Source organism: Lissotriton vulgaris, chromosome 6 (assembly GCF_964263255.1).
Source record: "Lissotriton vulgaris chromosome 6, aLisVul1.2, whole genome shotgun sequence".
In the NCBI taxonomy this organism is placed as follows: domain Eukaryota; kingdom Metazoa; phylum Chordata; class Amphibia; order Caudata; family Salamandridae; genus Lissotriton; species Lissotriton vulgaris.
The window spans coordinates 1549734205-1549758707 of NC_141694.1; the positions used below are offsets into that span (position 1 = coordinate 1549734205).

A 24503-nucleotide genomic window follows, 5' to 3' on the forward strand; every position below is an offset into this window, starting at 1 on the left:
TAGTTTAATGAACTAACTTTGCAATCCAGATCATACAGGAATTGGAATCAGCGCTTCCACACTTCTCCATACTTACTGTCAACCACACATTGTTGTTAGTATGTTGGTTAGAAGTAGATCTGGTGAAAGTGAAATTGGATAAGACAGTGAAACAGAGACACTTGATATTGTCACTCGCCCCGGTAGTGCAGCTGTGCATGGGTTGCACTGCTGGGGCATTGATATCTAAAGCCTAGAGGAAACTATTAGTGATGTTATCCTTCTGATTTTCACATCTAGGGGCCCATTAGGATGGCGGGCGAATTGCCCCCGCCAGGCTGGCGGTAGCCACCGCCGGCCTAGCGGGGGCAATCCGCCCGCCATCCACACCTAAATTCCCCCCGCCATATTAGTATGGCGGAGGGGGGCCGCGGCGGACGGAACGACCGTCCGCTGCTTTTCCGCCCCGGTCACCTTGCGATCGGGACGGAAAAGGATTAATATGGTGGCAGTGTCTATTAGACACCGCCAGCCATATTAGCATTGCCCAGAACAGATGCCTTTCCATGGCGGCGATGCCGCCACGGAAAGGCATGCGGTCTTCACTTCAGGGGGCCCCCTGAGGGCCCCCGGAGTGAAGGACAGGTGGGGGGTGGACACGGAGGCTACCTGTGGTACCCCCCTGCATTTACATTAACAAAGCGGCAGGCACCATGCGGTGCCTGACGCTTTGTTAATGTAAATGCAAATGTGCATTTTTAGCATTGTGGTGGGCGGTGCTGAAATAACCGCCCGCCACAATGTTAACAATGCAGGATACGCCCGCCACTGTGGCGGGCGCGTCCTAATACCCCCCCAAGTTCCTAGTACTGTATATGATATACCTTTTGGCAACCTCTGCATTTCCAAATCTTTATGGTCTGGTGAAATTCTGTGTCTTCTTAGAGCTGAAACACAATGGAATGCTTTGTAGCATATGCTACGAGTACTCAGAGCTATTATATGCTTCTTAGTATAGACAACTACCTTCAGGATTTTACATACATGTTCTAAGGTCTACTTTTAATGTGACTGGTTCATAAAATGTAAAATAAAAACAGTTCATTGGTATTATTTAACAACAATCACTTCTCCCCAAGTTGACAACTTAATACCATTGTATCTCCATCAGATTCTGTGCAAAGATGAGGGTCCTTCTCACCCCTCTTGTGAAAACAACAAATACAAATGAGGGGCATTTCTCTGTGTACCGTTTGGCCTTAAATTGACTTCCAAAAACGATGTCAGTCTGCAAAGTTCCTAAACTTCTAACAAGATCCTGGCTGCTGCAGCTATGTATCTCGATTACCTAGCAAAGGGACTCCGGACCACTAGGAACTAATACTCTAAGGGACAGATGTACAGTGCTTTTTTTAGGTCGCAAACGGCCAAATGTTGGCGACCAGAAAAAGGTTTTTCCTATGTACCAAACCCTATTTTGTGATTTGGTAACCTATTACCAAATCGCAAAATGGTTTAGCCATTCGGTAATAGGAAGGAGCATGATAAGGGTGTCTTTATACTAATAGTGACTCGCAGTGGTATGTGACTATTTTATGACTGAAATGCATTTGCAAAGCATTAGCATTTTACCGCCTACTTCAAGTAGGTGGGAACCCATTGAAAAACGGGAAGGGGTCGTCAGCAAGGAGCCCAGTGCTCCGAAACGCGTAGAGGTGTCCTTGCCAAAATAAATCACGCTTGAAAGCAATCTGGGCCGTGGTGTGTTGTTTTATGGGCGAAACGCATAATACATTTTCCAGAATTTATAGAGGCTTGCCTTATATATATATATATGTATATATATATATATATTCGATACCTCCTTTCTTCATCATTTGTCGAAGAAATAACGGAACAGACTCCTCCTTTCTTGGTGCAGCGTTATTTTATTTTGTGCTTTTTTCGGCCGCCATGAAGCGTTTCGGACTTCGCAGAGCCCTTGATCACATGACCTGCCGGTGAGTTTCTCTCGTTATTTAAAGTGCCAGAGTGCTACCATTGCCAAACAACATAAACAAAATACTTCTGTTTTTGTTAAACTACATTTTCAAACATGCCATTACTTGCAGTATAAAATTGCTATCATTGTTCCAACGTTTGTTTACAATTCATTTCATTGCATATTTATTAATTATATGAACTGTTTTCGATATTGTGAAAAGTATGTTGTGTGTGGTGAGTGTGTGTGAGTAGGCCTACGCGACCAGCATGGCCACGTGCGCAGGGGTGGAAGCGCGGAGCGTCAGCCAGTAAACCACACACTCGTATCATTCGGAAGTGACGTGCCCGAGCGCGCGTCCTTCTTTTATTGGACCCCGCAGGCCACGCCTGGCCTGCGGATGCGTGGATGCGTACGTGCGTCTGCTAGAGTGCTAACCGCACTACATCTCTACCCAACTCTCAACAATTTCAAAATGTTCAACAAACTGTTCATGAAAAGAATACACAATGATGGGATGGTACTTGCGTGCTCCCCGGTTGCTGGGTTCAGGGGCTCAGGTGACAGACATAGTCATTGAGTCTCTGGTTGGGGCGAGGGTTGGGCCTCAGACTGTAACGGGGTGTGCGGCCCGAGCCTCGATCCCCATGGTGGGCCTGACTCCGGACAGGGGAGAAGTGTGTTGGTGCTTCAAGTTCCGGTGTAGGGCCCCCGACGTCTGCTGAAGAGCTACTCGCCACTTCTGGTGCTGTTGCTCCAGGTGTTTCGGGGGTTTCCTCCTGGGCTTCGGCGCTTGCACTGCCGGCCGGAGTGATTATTTTAAACCATGACGAGTTCCTCGACACTTCTTCTCCCTCTTTGTTGGCGGTCACCATCGTGCCCTTCGTGTTGGTGACTGTCCACGGCCCTGGTTCATAGAAGGTCCGAAACTTCCCTCCAGGGCGTCGATTTTTGATGACAACCCGGTCCCCTCGGTGTAGTTGCCTTGGAGTGGCCCTGCGGCGGTGGCTCGTGCGCATGTTGTTCATGCGCCGACGTCTTTGTGCGAGCTCCTGCATCTCATTCGTTTCCTTCTCTTCCAGCATTGGCCCCGGCAGCATGGGGAGGAAATCCCTACGTTGGCCTTGAAACATTAACGACCACGGGCTTCTCAGCGTGGTGCAATGGGGCGTCCCGCGGTATTCCCTCAGGAATTCGTGCAGTCTCTGTTCGGGGTCGGCCTCTTCGACTACTGCGATCCTGAACATTTTGTTAAGTGTTTGCATAAATCTCTCCACCTCCCCGTTGGCTTGAGGCCACTGGGGGGTGATGCGTCGATGGGTAATGCCTCGCGTTGTCATGAAGGTGGCAAACTCCGCTCCCTGGAAGGGCGGGCCGTTGTCGCTTTTGAGTTCACCGGGCAGGCCGAATAGGGAGAACATCTTTTCAAGTGCTGGCCCCACGTGGGCAAAGGCCGTGGATGGTATTTTCTCCACGAGGGGGTATCTGGAATAAGAATCTATGACTACCAGAGTATGTCCCTCGCCGGGGAAGCTTCCAAAATCCACACTGACCTTTTCCCATGGAGCTGTGCAGGCTTCCTCCGTGATGATGGGGACTGGCCGTTCCGGGTCGCTGGTCAACTGACAGGACATGCAACTCTTGACATACTCGTCCACGGTGTTTTCCAGTTCGGGGAACCACACCTTTTCGCGCATGCGCGCCTTCATCTTGGTGACCCCCTGGTGACCCCCGTGGGCAAGTTGGGTGGCCCGATGTCTGAGTCGCCTTGGTATCACGAGGCGCGTCCCTCTTAAGAGTATGCCCTCCTCCGTGGCGCTGAGCTCATGGCGGATCTGCCAATACTTTGTGAGGGTTGACTTGTCCGCCGCCGTCCAGCTCGTGGGGGCCCGGAGGTAATCCGTCCAGGATCCTTCTTGCACCGCCTGCAGTGACTGCATGTAGGGGAGGTCTTCTGTTGCTGCCTCCTTGATTTCATCTAGAGTCATACACTGGGGGCAGGATGTGAGAGCCACCCAATGAACATAGCCATCACACTCCTCATCAGTGGCTGCTGGTTCTCGGGGTAGTGGGTGCCGTGACAAATAGTCGGCTGGGTTTTTGGCTCCGGGTCTGTAGATGACCTCCATGTCATAAGTTTGGAGCTGGATCACCCATCTTTCGATGCGTGGCGGTGGACGGGGGGCAGTGCCTTTGAAAAGTGGCACCAAGGGTTGATGATCTGTGACCATGACAAACGATTGTCCGTGCAAGTAAAGATGAAAGTGTCCACAGGCCCATTTGATGGCCAAAGCTTCGCGTTCTATCTGAGCATACCTGGCCTCGGTGGGAGTTAGGGCCTTGCTCGCGAATGCTAGGGCTGTCCATTTCCCTGGTTCATGTTCTTGTGTCAGGACTGCCCCAAGTCCTACGGGGCTGGCATCCACGACTTCTTCGGTCCGCTTGGTTGGATCGAAGTATGAGAGGGTGGCGTTCTCTAGAAGTGCCTCTTTTATGCTCCGGAAGGCATCCTGTTCTTTGGGGCCCCAGGTCCAGGCGGCATCTGTCTTCGTCAACGCTCGGAGAGGCTCGCTGCGTGTGGCCAGGCCTGGGATGAAGCGGCCGCAATACGTGGCCATTCCGAGGAAGCTCCTCACTTCCGTGGGCGATTGTGGTGCTGGGGCATCTTTGATGGACTTCGACTTCCGCGGGTCGATCTGGACTCCCTCCTGGATGAACCCTTAGCCGAAGAACTCAATCGAGGGCTGAAAGAATTGGCATTTCTCCTTGTGGAGTGTTGCTCCATGTGCACTTAGTCTCTTCAGCACATCCCGCAAGTGTTTGTAGTGTTCGGAGGCCGTGGCGGAATGAATAAGGATATCGTCGCTCACATTGATGACTCCTGGCAGTCCCGAAAGCAGCTCCCTGATGGTGTTCTGAAACACCTCAGCGGCCGAGGATATTCCGAAGTTGAGGCGCTTGTACCTCCGGAGGCCCAGGTGGGTGCTGAACGTGGTTATGAAACGGCATTCTTCAGCGAGTGGCAGTTGATGGTATCCTGCATTGAGGTCGATCTTGGAAAACCACTTCGAGCCGTTCACATCTGCTATGATGTCATCCATCGTCGGGGTCAGATGTCTCTCCCGCTTGATTGCCGCGTTCGGCAGTCTCATATCTATGCATAGCCGGACCTCGCCCGGCTGCTTGGGTTTTTCGACGATGACCATGGGCGACACCCACGGGGTGGGCCCGGTTACCTTTTCGATGACCCCCAATTTCTCGAGTTTCGCCAGTTCCTTCTCCACCAGTGGCCGCAGGTGGAAGGGGATCCTCCGATGGCGGAGGGCGGTAGGGGTGACGGATTTGTCGATGTGCAGTTTGATAGGTGCGCATTTGATGCACCCGAGACCTTCGAACAGCTCGGGGAAGCGCTCCAGGAGTTCTTCTACCTGATGGTTCCGTATGTGGTTGGCAAAGGCAATAAGCTTCAGGTCCTCCGCCGTGTGGCTGCTTATTAGCGTGTCAGCCTCTCGATCGATGATATGGATTGTTGCGGTTACTTCCACTTCGTCAGCCCGTATGGGTATGACTATCTTCCCTTTTAAGGGGAGTGGGGTGTCGGCGCCATACGCAAATATCTTGGTCTTGGAGTTTAAGACTTCCGGGCGAGGGCGCAGCTTGTTGAATTCTTGTAGGCCCATGACATTGACGGTGGCCCCTGTGTCAATGACGGCCTTCACTTCGCTCTCTCCTACATGGATCACACATGTCGGTTGCGGCCGTCGTCTGATCTTTAGTTCCCTGGTGAAAGAGACTACATACGCCTCCTCCTCGTCCTCAGAGTCTGACTCAACCTGCGACGTTGGTAGGAAATTTTCTGTCCTCCCCGGAGGGGATTCCGCTATGGATAGCTGGCGGACCGCTTTGGTGGTTGTCCATGATTTCTGCGAGTTTGGGGGTTTGTTCCTCCGGCGGCAAACCGCTGCAAAATGATTTGGGATTCCACAGTTCCCGCAGACTTGGCCTTGGGCAGGACAGTCTCTGGCCGCATGGGGTTCGTGTCCACAGTATCCACACCGGCCCTGTGGTGTGTCTCGCCGGGCTCCCTTTCTTCCTGGGCCACGTGGTTGTGCCCGTACCGCGTCAGCCCGCTCACTCCTGGTTGTTTCCGGTTTGGCGGGAATCTTATGCAGTGCTTGCTCCATGGCCGTGGCCCTGGCATCTGACAGTTCATGAGCTCTGGCCAGGACAAGGATGTCCTCGAGCGAGATCCCGGGCTTTCTTAGGATGTGGCCTCTCAGCGTTTTGTCCCGACACCCTTGTATCAGTTGGCGCCTGATGGCCTTGGGCTGGTCTTCGTCCGTGGAACTGGCCAGTTCCCGGACCCGAGTGTGGAATTGATCCATGGATTCGCCCTCCCGTTGGCGGGCTTGTCCCAACTTGAAGACCTCAAAGTCTACATTCAGTTGAGGGTCAAAGTGGTTGTTCAGGGCGGTGACCGCAGCAGCATACGTGGTTACCCCCGCCCAATTGGGTAGGTGTTTGAAGAGTCGGAAGACCTCGTCCCCCGCGTAGTGAAGAAGCAGCGATCGTTTCACTGCGTCGTCCGTTTCTCTGGTGACGACGAAGTAGTTTTCAAGTCTCTCTTGCCACACCTTCCACCGGGGTGATGCTGTAGATGGGTCACTCGCTTCACTGAAGGGTGGCAGCACTCCAGCAGCGGCGTGCTGGAACGGGATATTGATGACCGGTGCCGCTGCCTCGTCCACCATGGCGGCGGTACCCGAATATTGGCGGGTCGACGAGCCGCGGTGTTGCGGTGTCTGTATACACCTCGGCGTGTGTCGGGTGCCACGTGTGCCTCGTCAGGTAGTCTCGGGTCACTGGTGCGGACCCACCGGAATGATGGCACGTTGGTCTCCTCGCGGTGGGCACCGCGGGTTGGTGCAGGTGGTACCACCCGATGAAGGGAGCGAGGGTCGGTATCCCACCCTCGTCGCCAATGTGGTGAGTGTGTGTGAGTAGGCCTACGCGACCAGCATGGCCACGTGCGCAGGGGTGGAAGCGCGGAGCGTCAGCCAGTAAACCACACACTCGTATCATTCGGAAGTGACGTGCCCGAGCGCGCGTCCTTCTTTTATTGGACCCCGCAGGCCACGCCTGGCCTGCGGATGCGTGGATGCGTACGTGCGTCTGCTAGAGTGCTAACCGCACTACATTGTGGACATTATAGTTAAAGGTCATTTCTGTAATATGCATGTTACCATTGCATCCGACACATTAAACATTTTACATATAAGTACTACTAACTCTGAATATGCAAGAGACAAGTGAGATTTCATTCATATTTGTTGCAATTTACCCTTTGATCATAAAATTGCAAATTTAGACAATATGTTGTACTATCTTGGTTACTGTCCTCATTCTTTGACAGTAAATCCGATTCAGAGTAACAGTTGTAAATGCTTTATAAATAACTGTATAAATAAATAAATATAATCTGTATATGTATGTATGTATATATATATATATATATATGTGTGTGTATTGATAGATAGATAGATAGATAGATAGATAGATAGATAGATAGATAGATAGATAGATAGATAGATAGATAGATAGATGGATAGATAGATAGATATCTGTGTGTGTTTGTATCAGGGTATTTTTAGGGTTTAGGGTGGGTAGGGGTTTATGGATGTGTTGCAGAATGAAAGCAGACAGCACAACTTCTGTTGGCAGTCTAGCACAGAGTTTATAGAAAGCATGCAGGAGGTCAGTCAACTCTGTAGAACTGGGAACTGAACTTCAACTTACAAGGCAGTAGACATTTTCTTTTATACCCATATAATCGCAAATACGTCATAAATTTTCATATTAAATCAAACGCTAGCTCAAGCACAACAGTAGATCAAAAGTTAATACTTTCTGTAAAAACAGCTAATCACACGTTAATGGAATGCCAATTATGTGCACTTGTTATTGTTACATTTCCACACCACCGCTGCACTACCAGTGTTTCTTGGCTTGTCTCTTACTTTGAAGCCGGTTGTATGACGGAATAATTAGTGCCTTTACCACACAAGCCGATACAATGCAGTTTTTACAACACACTTTCTAGTACACCACACGTTTTCATCATGAAACACACTACCACGCATAAACAAAGAGTATCATTAAATGTGTCATTACCACGCATACCATTACCATGTATCACATCAGCACGTATACTGTTACAAAATTCCTTTATAGCCAATGCAGTAAAAAAACGTTATTTCACAAAATATATTTAAAAAAAATTATTCTAAAAACAAAAAAATTACAAACTAATATGTTCCAAAACACATTCTACAAATAAATATAATCAATGAAACATAACACATTTGCAACTTGGTCCTACCTTTATTTTAACACCTTACTTTCACATTTCCCAAATAAAAATGGCTCTTGTTTTAAGACAGGAAGTGAAATAAAGGTTTTGGGTTTTTTTTCTAACAGAATAATAAACTACACATACACAATAAAACTCAGTGTAAAACCTACAATTGAAGGAGTCCGGGCCAACCACCGAAGATGGCAGTCTCATGAAGATGTAGCTCCTGGACTATAGCATTGCTACTTCCAATGCCCCATCTGCCTGGCCCCCCTTAGCTAGAAGCAATCCAGATGTGAGATGCGGTGCTCTAACCCGGATCCAGTGTAGTATTATAGTTCGGGAACTACACGTCCCGTGCATCAATGTCCCTGATGGCAAATGGCAGATCCTTACTCTTACGGTGGTAGCTGCGAACCTTCATGGCCCGCTGGCAGCTGAGTCAATTGAGTGAAGGACTTCACGGAACTCCCCAGCCCTACTAAAAACAGCAAGACGGCTGATCCGTGCTGTGAGGGACTGTCGGTGTGGCCCAATAGTGATCAGGCCTGGGAATACCTGGATGATGGCCTCTGCCACCACACAACAAAGTTCAGTACCTGGAACAGAGGTGAGACCATGCGGGCCGCTGTTTGTTCTGCGGCTGGCCTGCAGAAATGCCCCCAAACTTATCTGAGGGCTATGCTGCGCCCTCGGCAGTGATCAACCGAGGCTGCCCCTGGGACACGGAGTGCAGAGGACCGATCGCCCAGAAATACCTTGGGGATGTGGGTCGTCCGCCCCGACGAGGGCACCTGAGTGATCTGGTGTGAGGCGGCTCTGGGGGCCGTGGGCTGTGCTGTTGGATGTGAGGGTTGAGGTCTGCAGGAACGGTGTGAGCCACCAGGGGTGGAAGTAGGACGCGCGAACAGCCCTGAGAGGTCATAGCAAGTAAGTGAGACCAGCCCACAGGGCCGTCACTAAATGACTCACCAACTCCCCTGCACCAACTCGCACCACCAGAGACTTCACCCCCCCACCCAATGTCTGTGAGGATTTGAGTCAGTGGATGCGACGGAGGAGGAGTTACCGAGGCGGCATGTAAAATACTGGCTAAGTCGTGCGCACAGAGGCCTGCCTCTGATTGTGGTCGGACCCGGTCTTGCTCGTGCTGCCCCTGTCGGCCCTGCTGGCCTAACCAGGCAGATGACGAGAAAGTAAGCATTCCGACTAACTTCATTGCGCGAAGTCACCAAACCCACTACAATCCCAGCTGGCTCAGGGGGTGACTCACGCAGGCAGAATCGATAGGCACAGTACAAGACTTGTCTGAAATAGTGAAGACAGAGAAATTCTCCCAGAACCTGCAAGCAAGTAAAATATACCCACACAGCGGTGTGGGCCCGATTTTACCCCCTTCCCCCCCCCCCCGAAACCCCCTCCTCCCTCCCCTCCCCCCCGGGACACTACCTACATGGCCATGGGACAGACCAAGGGAAAGCAAACTGATACAAGAGACACAGAGGGGACACCTCAAACTGATGCGAGTACCCATCCTGGGAGCACCATAGATGAAATGATATCGCCCACTACTAGGAGCCCTCCTCTAGAAAAAAGGGACCTAATATTAAAGGAAATCAGAGAATCTTAACCAATAATGGAACAACTAGGGTCGCCTACTTCTGAGGTCACCCTAATAAGAGCAGACCTCGAGAAGCTTGCAGACAAAGTGAGTACCAACACAGCAATGCTACGTGATCTTCCCCCCTGGCGGAAGGAGCAGACTGACATAGTGGAAGGGCTCCAACATCAGGTCTCTGTGTTACAGGACAGAGTGGAGGATACTGAAGGGCATTCATGCCGAACAATTTTCACATAATCGGGCTACCAGAGAATAGCAAGGGTCAAAACACAACCTTATATATAGAGACCTGGCTGAGAATGACCATAGTCCCGGAAGAGCTCTCAGAACTTTGCGTGGGAAGAGCGTGTAGACTGTAGGATGAGAGAATCGGGTGCGTCTTCAGTGTGTATGTATGAGTACGGCATGTCTGGCTGTGATGTGATGTGAGGTAGTTGTGGTGAAAAGCTGATTACAATGCAGGGTTTCTTGTGTAAGTTATGTACAAAATGATTTTGGAATGTCAAAATGATTAATTTTATATCACAATATAGCACATAAAAGACAAAATAATAATACAAAAGAAATGTTTTTCGAATTTAAAAAAAATATCTTAATAAATAAGTTTGTATTTGAATAAAACAATGCTGTAATTATTGAATGGATAAAGCAAAGGGCAGCATAGAGAGCTTTTTTAAACCAACATTGAATTAGACATAGGTCAAGTGGGAGCGCTCTTGTAGCTTATACTGTTGCCCCTCCCCCTTCTCCCAGACCTACACATTACTCTTAGGGGGTACCTCTAGACATCATACATATCCCAGAGATGCAACAGTCTGCTAAAGTTTGCTGGCTACCTTTATTGTAAGGACATTTTAAGTAAGCCTAGGTGTCGATAGAGGTGTGTGGAATACTTTTCATCCTAGTGCAGAGGCAGAGCGGTTACTCTGTTAGGCACCATAGTTAGGACAACTGAGCATAAACACTCTGCCTCTGCAATGGAGATAGCCGTACATGAAAAAATATTCAAAAGATTTGAGACAGGTATCTGGACCCATTCCCATGCACATAGCCAGTAGTATGCCCATAATTCCCAATATGAGTAGAATGGTACAAAGACAAAAACAGTTAAGTAATCCTCAACGAATAACACCACAGGCTTATTCTGACATCAACATCCCCCCTGAATTAACAATCACTTTCTCTGAAGAACCCTTTGCCCTGCATGAGAACAAAACCCTCAAAAAAGAATATTAATATTTAGCACAAACCATAACCTTTTCTCTTGATAATAGTAACATTTGAATGATTGATAGTGCTTTTAAATGAACACCACATCCATTTGCCCAAATTTACACTATTCACACTAACATAAATAACACAACTGTCCCATTACTATATAGTTTACTTCCTGATAAGCAGACCCCAACATTCACTGAATTATTAGCAGTTATTAAATCCAAAGCAATTAATTAAAGTCCTAGAAAAGTCATATCTGACTTTTATTTATCAATGATTAACACAATTACAAAAATATACCATACTACTCAAATTCAAGGATGCTTTTTCACTTTTCTCAGGCACATGGGTGTAAAATTAAAAAATCATCCTTAGTTGAGGTTTCCTTATCAAACGGTATATTTAATTTTGATTTTTTTTAACTATCTGCCTGCGCTGGGGTCCGCACTGTACGGTGCAGAATTGTGGGGATTTGGTAACCTTAACTCAATGCAGATGTCTGAGAACAAGTTTTTTAGGATATTAACAGGCCTCCCCCCTTAGATTTGATTTGGGAAGGAAGGCAGTAAGTGACTTAGCCAGGTTGCGTCCGATTTTATACTGGAGGCGGCTTTGGACTACGCCTGAACTAAAGCACTATGCAGAGGGCTTTGTAGCAGTGATCAATGCTGATGTCTTTCATAAGATCGAATGGCTGAGTAAGCTTAGATCATTGCTATTTGTGCTTGGGCTGAAGCCGTAATGGGATACTCCTGCAGAAACATCCTTCCCAAGCAAACAAGCAATTAAGGAGTTGTATTGGGCCTATGTGTTTGAGCAGGCATGGAGAAAATCGGATGCTGATTCTATGACGGGTCGTTTCCTGGAAGTCAAGCCCCTCCCTACGCTAGAACTGTTCTGGGATACTATAACTAAGCCAAAGGACAGGAAACTCTTCTTTCAATTGAGGATAGGTGCCCTCCCTTTTACGATCATTAACAGGGAGGTGGAGGGGCTCGTCCAACACTTCCTGCCCTGCCTGTGGTGCTATTAAGGAATCTATTGGGCACTTCTTGTTTTCCTGCAAAGCCTATGCGGCCCCTTGGCGCTTTTGGTTAGCACCTGCCTGTAAAAACTTAGGCACTCCCAGCAGCTCTGTAGCTATGAGAATTATTTGCACTAGCTCCTGTCTCCAACTAAGTGTAGCAACAGCCAAATTCTTGGGGTGGGCATGGTCCATTAGACAGCGTTCAATTTTTTAGGATATATTTAATAATAAGACTTTTAGAATTGTTTTACATCAATATATTGGGTATTGTGTTTTTACTTATCTCTTCTGGATTTTTAACTGCCTGTATATTTCATGAGGTATGAATTTAATAATGTTTTAAATTATTTATGTATGTACATGCTTTTATGAGAATTCTCGAATAAAGCCTCTTGAATTGACTATCTGCCTTTTACTTTGTACCTCATGACTATGTAGATGAGTACTGCACAGCAATTTCTGAATCACAATATTTTCCTCAAAATGAAGAGAAATTGGAACCACTACTAAATTATTTTGAAGATACATGGATTGACAATCTAAACAGGTGGAGTCACAGGAGGAGACCAAGATTTCCCGTTGAATGGTGGAGCTGTTACACAACCTGCTTAGAGGGAGGTGCAAAGACTAACAATGCCATTGAGGAATGGCACAATTCCTTCAGCAAATCATTTGTCAAACTTCACCGAAACCTATATAATTTTTGGGAAATTGTGAAGAAGGAACAAAGGGCCTCATTATGATGGTGGTCGTACTGCACACCTACAGGTCTTTGGTGGCGGTCAGACCGCTGACAGCCCATCGCTCCGACCGGCCGCATTACAATGCTGGTGGTCGGATCCTATTAGGTCGGACAAAAGACCACTGCCTCTGCCGGGATTATAGATCCTGATGGAGAGGAGTATCTGCAGCAGCGACACTCAGAACCCTAAAAAACACAGTTTCCGGTCCAAGCTTTCTCCCACTAATAAAGGTAATACAGGCAAAGCTAATTCCAGCAATCACTTATGGCAGTGAAGCTATGAGAGGGAGGGACGCTCCCTTATTAGACAGAACTGTGGCAAAAGCACTTTGCATGATCTTTGGCCTACCAAGGTATTCATCGCCGGCTCAAATGAGACTAGAGTTCGGGCTTCAAAAAGAAGAGCTGGCACGCAAGGGAGCCTACATAAAAACCTGCCATAAACTAAGCAGGGGCGAACCGAATACCTTAAATGTGCTCCTGTGGAAGGAACTTCAAAACAAACCAACATGTCCAGCAAGGAGGTACTTGGAGGGAGCCATTGAGGACCTAGGATTACAGCAACTTTGGTCACTCCCAGTCTCCGCAGCAGTCTTTAAAAAGGTGGTCAACAAGACAGTCCGGAAGGAATCAGTACTGCAGGACAAAGCCGCCCTAATCGAGCGGGCTCATGGTTGGCTTACAGTTCAATCATACACCGCGCCTTTGCCCCAAACCTATCTGCAGTTTGGTTTCACCCAAAAAATAAAAGAGAAATTTCTGAAATTTCGCCTGGGGCTACTGCCTTCAGCGGCCCACCTGCCTCCATGGTTACGGCCACCGCTACCTACAAGATGTCGACTTTGTGGGGACGGACAGGAAAACATAGTCCACCTGATCACCACCTGTTCCGAGCTCACACACGAACGACGAGTTTTCCTGCGTCCGCTTTTCAACTTCCACAAGATACGGACTTGTAGACAAGCAGTTCTGGCCTACTTTAAAGGGGACAACATCCAACTGAGTTGTCGAATGGTAAAATTTCTTGCAACAGCCGAGGCCCGCTACAAAATCTTGAAGGAACCAACTAAAGCGAGCAATACCTTAAACAGCCCAAATGATGATCCTAACGGTACCGCAGAAGTCCAATTCCTACACTGACTCCTTGACTCTCACACTTGATCGTTTTAATAAGATGATAAGCCCCATTCATTTGTGTTGTCGATTGTCTTATTCAGTAATCCTGTTTACTTGTCTTATGTACAGAATTTTAGTTTTTAACTCGTTCAATTCAGAGACACATTTTATAAATTGGTGCTTCTTTGTTTTATTAACATTGTAAAGGTTTTAAAGAACCATGTACAATAAAGTATTACTTACTTACATAGATCCTGATGGGGCGGCGGTCGTACCAGAGTCCAACAATGTCGGTGGTGCCGAGGCCGACATCACTATTGGGATTGGGATATCCCTTTCCAACATCCTTTTCATGCCGGGAATACCGCCATGAAGAGGTTGTCAAAAAGGGATATAGGGAGCCCCAAACAGGGGCCTTGTCCATTGTGGGTCACAGAAAAGTGGCCCTGGGGGCACATGTAGTGCCTCCACACACATCCGTGCACCATGTGCCATGCCCCATTTGGGTCATTGCACACAGTCCACGAACCTGAAGGAGGTGCTGCATGGTAGAGGCATGTGCTGAGCATTTTTCCCATGGCCGTAGTATGTCCCCACCCTGGTTTTGATGCGTTTCTGACTGCCAGCCCGGCGGTCGCATCGAAATGTGGCAGTCAGACCACCGGCATGTTTTTCGGTGGTCTCCTGATTTCCGCAATTGTGCCCAGTGATCAGACCGACCGCCATCATAATGAGGGTCAAAGTTTCCACAAAATGAGACGCGTAATCACTGTCAGGTAGCCTGAAACAACGTACATCCAAAAAGAGAAAAGAAATATCTAAGAGATTATTGGATCAAATACAACAACTTTCGTTGATGGTCAGTCTACCTGTACAGTATTGCATACATAATATATTACTAACACTAACTAATATTTCCCTAAATTACTTGCCTATTTTAACAATTCTATACAATTCAATTGGCATTTTAATTTTTTTTTAACTAAATTATTATTTTTATTAATTCCTACCTGTATGTGTCTTCTTTCTTCAATTTTTGGTGACTTTATAACGTGTCACCAAGAGTCAACAGTACTCCAATAATCCATATATGTACAAATTAACATTCACAGAAAAAAAATTACGTCCTGAAATGCAAAACCATCACCTGCAATTCAATTATTACAAATATATATATTTTCAATCTAAAAAAATCCACAGTAAAAATGCACATTAGCCACTCCCCAAAAATAACCGCCCCCCCAAAAAAAAGTAGTAGTACACAACTGTTGAGGTCAGCAATAAAAATAGAACATCCATATTGGAGACCCTGCTAATAAAAACATACCCTTAAAAAATAATACTGATTCCAAATAGAAATATCCTAAAACTAACGCTGTATTACTGGGTTCAATACATCCATCTACATCCTGCAGCCACATAATCTTCATTCCAAGCAGACTATAAACAGTGTAAAAAACACGTAGGCAAAAAAGTAAAAATGTTGCTTTTATTTTAAAGAAGTTTGAAAAAGTTTTACAAATTATTCTTATAACTTTTCGAAACTTTCTTTAAAAAAAAAAAACGTCCCAACGTGAGCATATGAACACAACCTGCATGGGAGTGGAAAATGAATAAACGCACATAACACACAACAAGGGCCTTATTACAAGTTTGGCGGGTCCTTGTACCGCTGTATCTGGGGTTGCTGTCGGAGCTTGGAGAGTTCAATGGTCAGAAAACCGTGTCACGAGTTAGGCAGATTGCCTTAGGGAAGACGCAGCTGGACGCCAAGTTCACGAGCAGACAGCCGGGCTCACAGTCGGGGAAAGGCAGACTCCATAGGGTGGTACAGGGGAGCTGCACCACCATGCATATTACGAGTTGCTTGATCCATGAGTGGACCGCAGCAGTCCACCTCCTGTGTCAAGGTGGCGGTGACGAAGGATTTGGGTTGCGTACTCACCCTTTTTTCTTCCTCCTGGCAGAGTCCGATGTGAATCCCTGTCTCCGGGTCCCCCTTCATAGCAGGATCTGCATCCAGAGGATTACGACTGTGTGTGCGGTGATATATCGGTGAGTCTTTTTCGTACCATATATCCATTTCCAGGACTGCCTATATATTTGCTGAACCCTGGTAATGGGTATATGATTTTGTTTCCACATTTATCATGCATATGTGTGCATTCAACACATGCAGTCGAAATGCACACACAGGCATCAATATATATTTGGAAAAAGTACTCACCACCGCTGCAAGATCCCCACCTCCACAGCGCCGGCCCTGTGGAAAACTCATAATTCGGTGGTCTTTGGACCACCAGTGCCATGCGCTACTGGCAGGGCAGACTCAGTTCTACGGCCGTCAGACTGCAAAACTCTTAATAAGGCCCCAAGTATTTCTATCTAACTACCTTCCCCCTTTACCTTACAATAAACAAACCCACCTATATACTTAGTAATATAAAGTAAATTGTTCTTACCTGACCGCAGCTCTTCTTTGCTTCCAATGTGGACCATCACACTCTACCAACTGTAGAAACATACATACAACCACGTGCGTCAAGCACAAAAGTAAAAACAGAAAAAGGACAATACTCGCCAGTGAACTTAATGGTAAATCGTATTAAATGTTTAAAAAAGATTCAACATGTTACAATAAATTTGTTTATATTTTTATAAAATGTTATATTATTTACTATTTATTTTAATTTTTTTAATTTTGATACTGTGTTTAAATAAATTACATAAATATTACGCCTTTCTATTACATTTAGATTGTTTTATATAATGTGTTAAAACGTAATTTTAACAAATAAATGTTTTTAAATTAATTCCTATTTTGAAAAAAATGTAATATACATTTGTATTTCATTTTAAAAATCAATTAATTTGGTTTGTTTACTTAAATAAATTACCTTTATTTATTAATATTCAACTACTACAATGAATACCTGAATATTAATACACCTCTCCAACAAATACCCCAATATCCCTTGCATTCCATCCCTAAATACTCTTTATTTAAATTATTTTTATAATTGTAATATTATTATTACTTTTACAAAATTCCAATATATATATAAATACTAAAGTATAACAAATAATAGTGGAGTGGTGCGGCTCACTAGTTAGAGGAGGCAGACCCGGAAGCAGAGGTCGGCCCGGGACCAGGGTTCGATTCCCAACGCGGCAGGGCCTTGGGCCATGGTCAGCGGACTCGATAATTCTCGCCTCGGTGCCTACTCCAACCATGGGTCCCACTCAGCAACTCTGGGCAATAGCTTGCTTAATCTCTACTAACGGCCCCATCAGCGCCGGGGATGCTTGTCTTCACCTTGGAGATGCCCAGGAGGGACCATCTCACAGGGAAAGCCAGGATGGGTTCCCCAGTGGTATACAGCGCCGGGACGCCCCTTTGCTCGGGCAGCTGTGCGCTTTACAAGTATACGACATTTAACATTCCATACCGGAGTATTAACACACGACCCTACCCAATATCCCTATATTCCTTGCATCTTGTCCCAAAATACTAATTTAGCAATTTTATAAAATTAATTATTAATTTATATAAATTACAATTCATAAATATTAATACTAATGTATTAAAATTAATACAGAGTATTAATACAATTCCCTAGTCAATACCCTGTGGTAATGACACTAGTGGTAAAACACACTATTGACACTAGTAAAAAATATGTGGTACTAACACTAGTTGTAAATCACATAAGTAGTAACAATACCAGTGGTATAAACATGTGTAGTAATGACACATGCATGCAAAATATCTAGATCCAAAAATAGTTGTAAACTGATGCGTGGTGATGACTCTAGTGGTAAAGACACAGTAGTTATAAACACCTGCGTGGTAAAGACTAAAGCGTGGTTAAGACTAAGGCGCCGATTACAATTTCGTTGGAAACTGTCCCGAACTAATCAGTTCTGGACTACTTTCTAATTAAATCCGCTCCTGTGAGTCCGAACAACTGATTACGATGCCTTCCAACATCGTTTGGTCGGACTCGCATTGACTTCAATGGGAGCCTGTGATCCGAACGTGAACACAGGCTCCCATTGAAAAATGAGGTGGTTGGGGAAAACCGTGCACCCTGTGGCAGGCACCCCATGGTGGAGTGGTGTGGCTCACTGGTTAGAGGCGGCAGACCCGAGAGCAGAGGACGGCCCGGGACCAGGGTTCAATTCCCGACGCGGCAGGGTCGTGGACCAGGGTCAGCGGACTCGATAATTCTCATCTCGGTGCCTACTCTAACCTGGGATCACACTCGGCAACTCTGGGCATTAGCTTGCCTCATCTCCACAACGGCCCCCCACATACGCCGGGGATGCCTGGTTTCACCTTGGAGACACCCAGTAGGGGCCATCTCACAGGAAAAGCCAGGACGGGTTCCCCAGCGGTCTACAGCGCAGAGATACTCCTTCGGGAGTCGATTCTAGCGCATTACAAACCCACAATTAATTAATTAATTAATGGTGCCTGCCACATTGTGCATGGGTGGGAAGAGGGGTCCCTTGGGTGGCCACATTCGGACCCCTCTGGGTGAAGGGGGGCCCACAATGTGCCCCCAAAGACAGATTCCGGCAGATGGTTCATCTCAGGCAAACTGAATCTGAACGACTGACCAAAGTGGTCATCGTAATCACTCATATGAAAACCATGCCAATAGAGCTGAGAATCGGATCTGAAAGACTCGGGCGGTCCGGGTGCCTTTCGAAACCGATTCGGTCTGCTTAAATGGTTTCCGGGCATCGTAACCGGTCATTGGGAAAACGGTATGATTCGGCAGTAAACAGGGATTCTGAACCTTACAACATCGTAATTTGCCCCTTCACTGGAAAGGTACACCATAGTTTGGACTGCGTTGTAAATGCTGTTTCCCTTTGAAGCCTAGCAATGCTCTACTCCCTACATGTCTACTGCTTTGCAAGGCCTACCGTCCCACTTGTCCTGTGCCTCTCTTCTGCTTTATCAACATATTTTCACAAAGATATTTTCTTACAATGCGGGTCTCTGACTTCCCATTTCTGCTGTGACGAATTATATTTCTCTATTCTACTAAAGCTTGTGTCTACTTCCCTACCCATAGGTCCTGCCTCCAATTGTGCTTTCTATTCTGCTACTGTATACAGCTTAGGCCTGTATGTTTCCTTTAACAGGTACAGTTGCTTGCACTGACTTGAGTGGGCCTTCTTCATTTTCTACATTCATTATAACATTCCCCCCTTTAGTTGAATTTTCAATAATTTCCTTGCCTTCCCTTTTGCTTGGAGTTATTAATGTGTATACATTTTCCTCAACATCCTGCATGGACCAATCAAGCTGTGAACATCCCTCCCAACATCTGAATAACCCTTTTACAACATCCTATCACTATTTGGAAGGCACAGAACATCAATAGCAATATTATAAGAACAGGCAACAAAGCCTTACTTATTACTGCCCTCCAAGATGATACCCAAGTGAATCACCCTAAAAAACATTTATTGGGGCACCCCCCTCGTTCACCATCTTCTTTTGCAAGGTAGGCAGATTTTGTAGGGCCTCTGTTAGTGTTCCATTATCAGCATCATTGGCTGGAATATATGCGCAGCAGGCAGTTTGAACCTTGGCACATACGTCCCCTTCCATCGCCGTCAAATCTAGTACGTATCTATAGTACATAATCATTACTTTCATGGCGCGCAACTCTTTTATCGCGTTGAATCCATCCTCAGTGGTGTTGAAGGCTTTCATCAACTCCCAACGGGTAATCTGGAGTCAGCGTGCAGTTGCTTTACCTTGAACGAACGGAAGGATGCTGCTGAAGAAGATTTGTGCATCATTGAACAGCCTGTGCTTTTGTGGGATGTCTTCCCAGGCTGTAGTACCGACATACTCTGCAGCTCTCTTCCTCCGATGATGGTGTAGCGAGGTTGTTGGGCGGCTCATGGGATGGTCATATATTTGAGAGATGTCTACTCCTGGAATCACCAGGGAGGTAGTATGCACAGTGACCAAAGAACAGAGTGCTCACTAACGTGAAAGAAGTTGCATATACAGCCACTCACCACAGTTCCAGTAAAACTCCATTAGGCTGGAGGTGCACCATTGCATATCAGCATTATATCTTGTAACATTGCAATTGATTTTATTCCCCAAAGGGACTGTTCCATTTTCCCTGAAACACAAAGAGAAGAGAATGGGTTTTGTACCTGATCAAAGAGTTGTAGTTGTTTCTACCCAAGTTAGTCTAGATATGTTCTCATCCCACACTGCCTGAAACTTCTGTTGTGTGATATTGACAGTCTGATTTGGTTTCCATAGTGATGGGGCCCTGCACCCAAATGTAGTACCATGGAGCCATTGACCATGAATTTATACTGATCCATTTACTCAGAAATATGGCCTTTTCTGGCAATTGTGAGGCAGGGGTGTGGTGGAGTAATTCTTGCAGAATAGCATCTGACAGGGTACCCCTAAAAATCCCTACTGCAATATTTTAGCTCACCAAGTTTCATCCTTGTACCTCATTATCCACGTCCTGGTCATTGCATCTTGCTTCACTAATAGCTCTTTGCGGTCTGTTAGCTCTGCTAACTCTTTTTCATATTGAGTGGTATTTACAAGGAATGTTCCCTGTTGGGCCTGCAGTGCTTGCATCTGCACTCGTATTCTGCAAAGAAAAAGGTGTAACAGACACATGGTAATATTTGGAGGTACCTCTTTGGGCGAGTGCAACCTATCTGAGTCGGTGGCATGTGGAATCAGAGAACAAACAAAGCAAGAAGTTATAGAACTGCATACCTATCTCCGTCATTTGCTGATAAAAAAAATGTAAATCCAGTACTTGTATCGCGCACGAATCACCCCCGAAGGGGTATCTCGGCGCTAGGGGCCATATAATCTACGAGGCAGCATGAATACTATGGGATATATTTTTCTGTTTGGCTACTGCTCTCTGCAAGCGTGTAATTTTGTTACGTAGTCCCATACATCAGGTAAAATACTACTGCAATGTCGCTACCTGCAAATGTAGCCACCGGTACCAGAAGACATAAAAGAAAAACAAAACAGCAATACATAACTGTACACCAGTATAGTTGACAAAATACTGCACTCGCGCTTTGAAGTGGGACATTGCTACTCTTGTATCTCTCTTTCCCCCTCTTGTTCCCCTTCCGTCTGTGGAAGTGTCTGAGGCAAGGTGGGATCCAGTTGCATGTCTGTTATTTGGACCCATTGTTTCCTGCCATCCACCTTCACTGCACTGGGGTACTCCTTGTTACTGAGAAAGGGCTGTCGAATTTAGGAATCTTCTATTTGCGGATGAAATTCTGCATGTAAACCTGTTGGCCAACAGGCATCGAACTGGTCTTTTCCTTTCGCAATACTGTTTCCTGTTTTGAGAAGAACTTGACAGACTTCATTAACTCAGACAAATAATTCATTCAATCTTCCTAAAACCTCAGCTGTTTTATGGGCATGTGTCTTTTGCTGCTCTTTTATTAAAGGGGTGGGCATGGCACAGCCTGTCATTATTTGATGTGATGTTAAATTGTGATGGCTTCCTGGCTGATTTCTGAGGACATACATAGCTAGTGTTAGGCAGTACAGCCATTTCCTTTGCAGTGTACCACATAGTTTGCGTATTTTATTTGTGAGGAGGCCATTTAGGTGCCCTGTGATTCCATTACTTTGGGGGTGATAAACAGATGACAGTATATGTCGCATTGCTAGAGCGATGCAAATGTGTTGAAATACTGCGTTGACAGAATTGGGCCCCTTTATCGGAGCGGATTGCTGGGGTCATGCCCAACCTCTGTATCACCCCTATTGTCAGAAAATTGGCTGCTGCTTTGGCATCATCATGCACACAGATGTACACAGGGCGTCAATCCATCATGAGAATAGACAAACATTTAATATAAGATACCTGTAATTGTTACTTGTTTGTATCATGTCGATAAAAGAGTAGATATTTAAATTGACCTATTGGGCGTGGCATTGTTGATCTGATCACCTTTAAGGTCAGCTTGGGGCTATACAGTTGACATACTGCACATTCTGCAATGTGCATGATCATTTCAAATAGTTTTGGAATAAACAAATCTGCCTGTAATAGATCAAGAAGATATTCTTTTGTTGTGTGTGCTTTGAGGTGTAGTTGCTCTAAAGCCATGTACAACAGGGATTGTGGCATTACTGGCTTGCCTACACTCTCTTGCCTGTAAATGAGATCCGTTGGTGACTGAATGCAGCCTCTCTGTTCCCACAGATCCACTTTGTGAGGTAATGCTTGTTCTTGCAATTCACTCGAATGTTATTTTGCTGTTTCGGCAATGGCAGCTGGCATTGATCGGGGTCTCTCATCCACTGTCCCTCCCGTCGAGCCGGAAACAGGAAGCACCCAGGCTCCCCAAAGCCAATCACAGCATGGTCTGAGCACCGTGGTTCGGTGGTCAGATGGGGACTGGGAGCCTAGGCATGTTCCCCACCCAGCTTGCATTGCATCCTGGGTGGCGAACATGCAAAGTGCGTGTGACTGTTTGGCTGGCCCAAAACAGCCGGCCAAACATTCATACGCACTTACTGAGTGTCACCACTCTTTCCCCTGCTCTGTGAGCAGAGCAGCCCTGACCTGCCCCGCAAAACTGCTGCAGTAGGAAAAAATAAAATGATAATAACGTCAAGGTATTATCATTTTATTTTTCCTTTTATTACCCTGCTGAAAAGCAGTGGGTGATGTTCTTATGCCTGAGCGGAGGAGCCGCCACTGTGTTTCAGTAGATTGGGGCAGTGATTCTACAGCATCCTGTTGCCTGCTTGTCATCATTCCTAATGTGTGTTGATCACATTGACTATAATTTGGGAATGCTATAGCGGCTTCTTTTGCTGCCCAATCTGCCAGAGCATTACCTCTGGAGATAAGGATTAGGACGATAAGGACGCTGCACGCTTTATTACTGCTACTTTAGAGGGAAGTGTTAAAGCTTTTATTAATTGTGCCAGGAAATCTTTAAATCCCCTCCTTTTCCATCTGTAAATGATAGAATGTACAGTGGGGGTGATGTACTCTGAATCTGAATCAATGGTAACTTCTAGTCGCTCAACTCGCTGCAGTGCTTCAATGATGGCCACTAATACAGCCGGCTGTGCTCTGAAATGAGAAGGCAGTGTCATTTGGCTATTCATTTGTAATGTATCAGATGATCCCTGCTGTTCAGCTCTTACAACTGCGGCTCCTAAATGTCTAATCTCACTTTCCTGATCTATGACAGAGGATCCATCAACAAAGAGCAACATGCTCTCTGGGATGGGCATCCTACCCCACCTTACTTTCTTCATCGTGTATCTAATTAGCACGGTCATGTACTTGTTCATCATCAGTAACTGGGTGTGCAAAGAATGTTGCTGCATTAACTGTGTGACAGGAAAACACTGGTAAAGATGGTACTGAAAGTATTACTTCATGCCCAGATGCCCTCTGAGTTGTGAGGGTGCTCTTACTTCTTTGTAAAATAGCAAATAATGCATGCTCTACATATAGGTGTCGATTACGATGGTGGTGAGACCGCCACCAACAGCCTGTCGGTGGCGGTCTCACCGCCATCGTAAGCAAGTTTCCCGCCGCCATATTACAATGGCGGGTGGTTTGTTGGCGGTCAGAAAGACCAACTGCCACGCATCCAACGGGGTCCTTGAGCCCGCTGGTGCATCGGAGGGAGTTGTATTCCCCACAATGGCAGGCACCACCGTAGGGATTACAATTTCCCTTTCTGCCTGCTTTTTCATGGTGGGTCACCTGCCATGAAAAGGCAGGTGGAAAGGGACTTTGGAGACCCACTACGGGCCCCATTTCCCACCTTGCCCCAAGCTGTTGGTTGTGGGGGGCACCTATAATACCCCCCTACATATCTGTGCACCATGTGGCAGGCATCACATGGTGCCTCCCACGTAGTGCAGGGATATGCAATGTATCTCATTTTGCATTGCGGCTTGTGCTGCAGCCAGTGAAAGTCCGTCCCCCCATCCTAATCAGCCCCACAATGTTAAAGGTGATCCCATCACTGTTGTGAGCTTCCCTGGACTGCAAATGCTGCTGTTGCTCACATTGGTAGTGAGCTTTCACACCGGGATATAGCAGCCCAATGTATTAGGCAATTGGCTTGTGTCCCCTGGATGTCTTTTGATTCAGTACGTCCGTCATTGTCATTCCATTACAATGACAAAAGAGGTAGAATGGTTTGCTGTAGTCAGGTATACCTAACACTGGAGCATTTGTGATTGTGTTCTTCAGCTCCCGAAATACTGTGTCTTATTTAACAGTCCAGTTTATTTTGTTCCTATTGGTATGGGGCTCTTTTAGAGCGGTCAAAATTGGTGCAGTCAGAGTGGCATAATCAAATACCCACTGTCTCACATAAATACAGAGTCTTAGGAATTGCTGCATTTGTTTTGAGGTGGTGTGCTTGGGCATATTTCTGATG

The 24503-nt window shown here is 46.2% G+C and overlaps 1 protein-coding gene and 1 pseudogene across 1 annotated transcript in view; one reads left to right on the top strand and one right to left on the bottom strand.

The window, feature by feature from the left end:
- Positions 1 to 24503, top strand: part of LOC147709124 (uncharacterized) — a 3078084-nt gene that overhangs the window by 2942025 nt on the left and 111556 nt on the right. The gene's annotated exons all lie outside the window — the stretch shown is intronic.
- On the bottom strand, positions 19168 to 19965 carry LOC147709129 (uncharacterized; annotated as a pseudogene).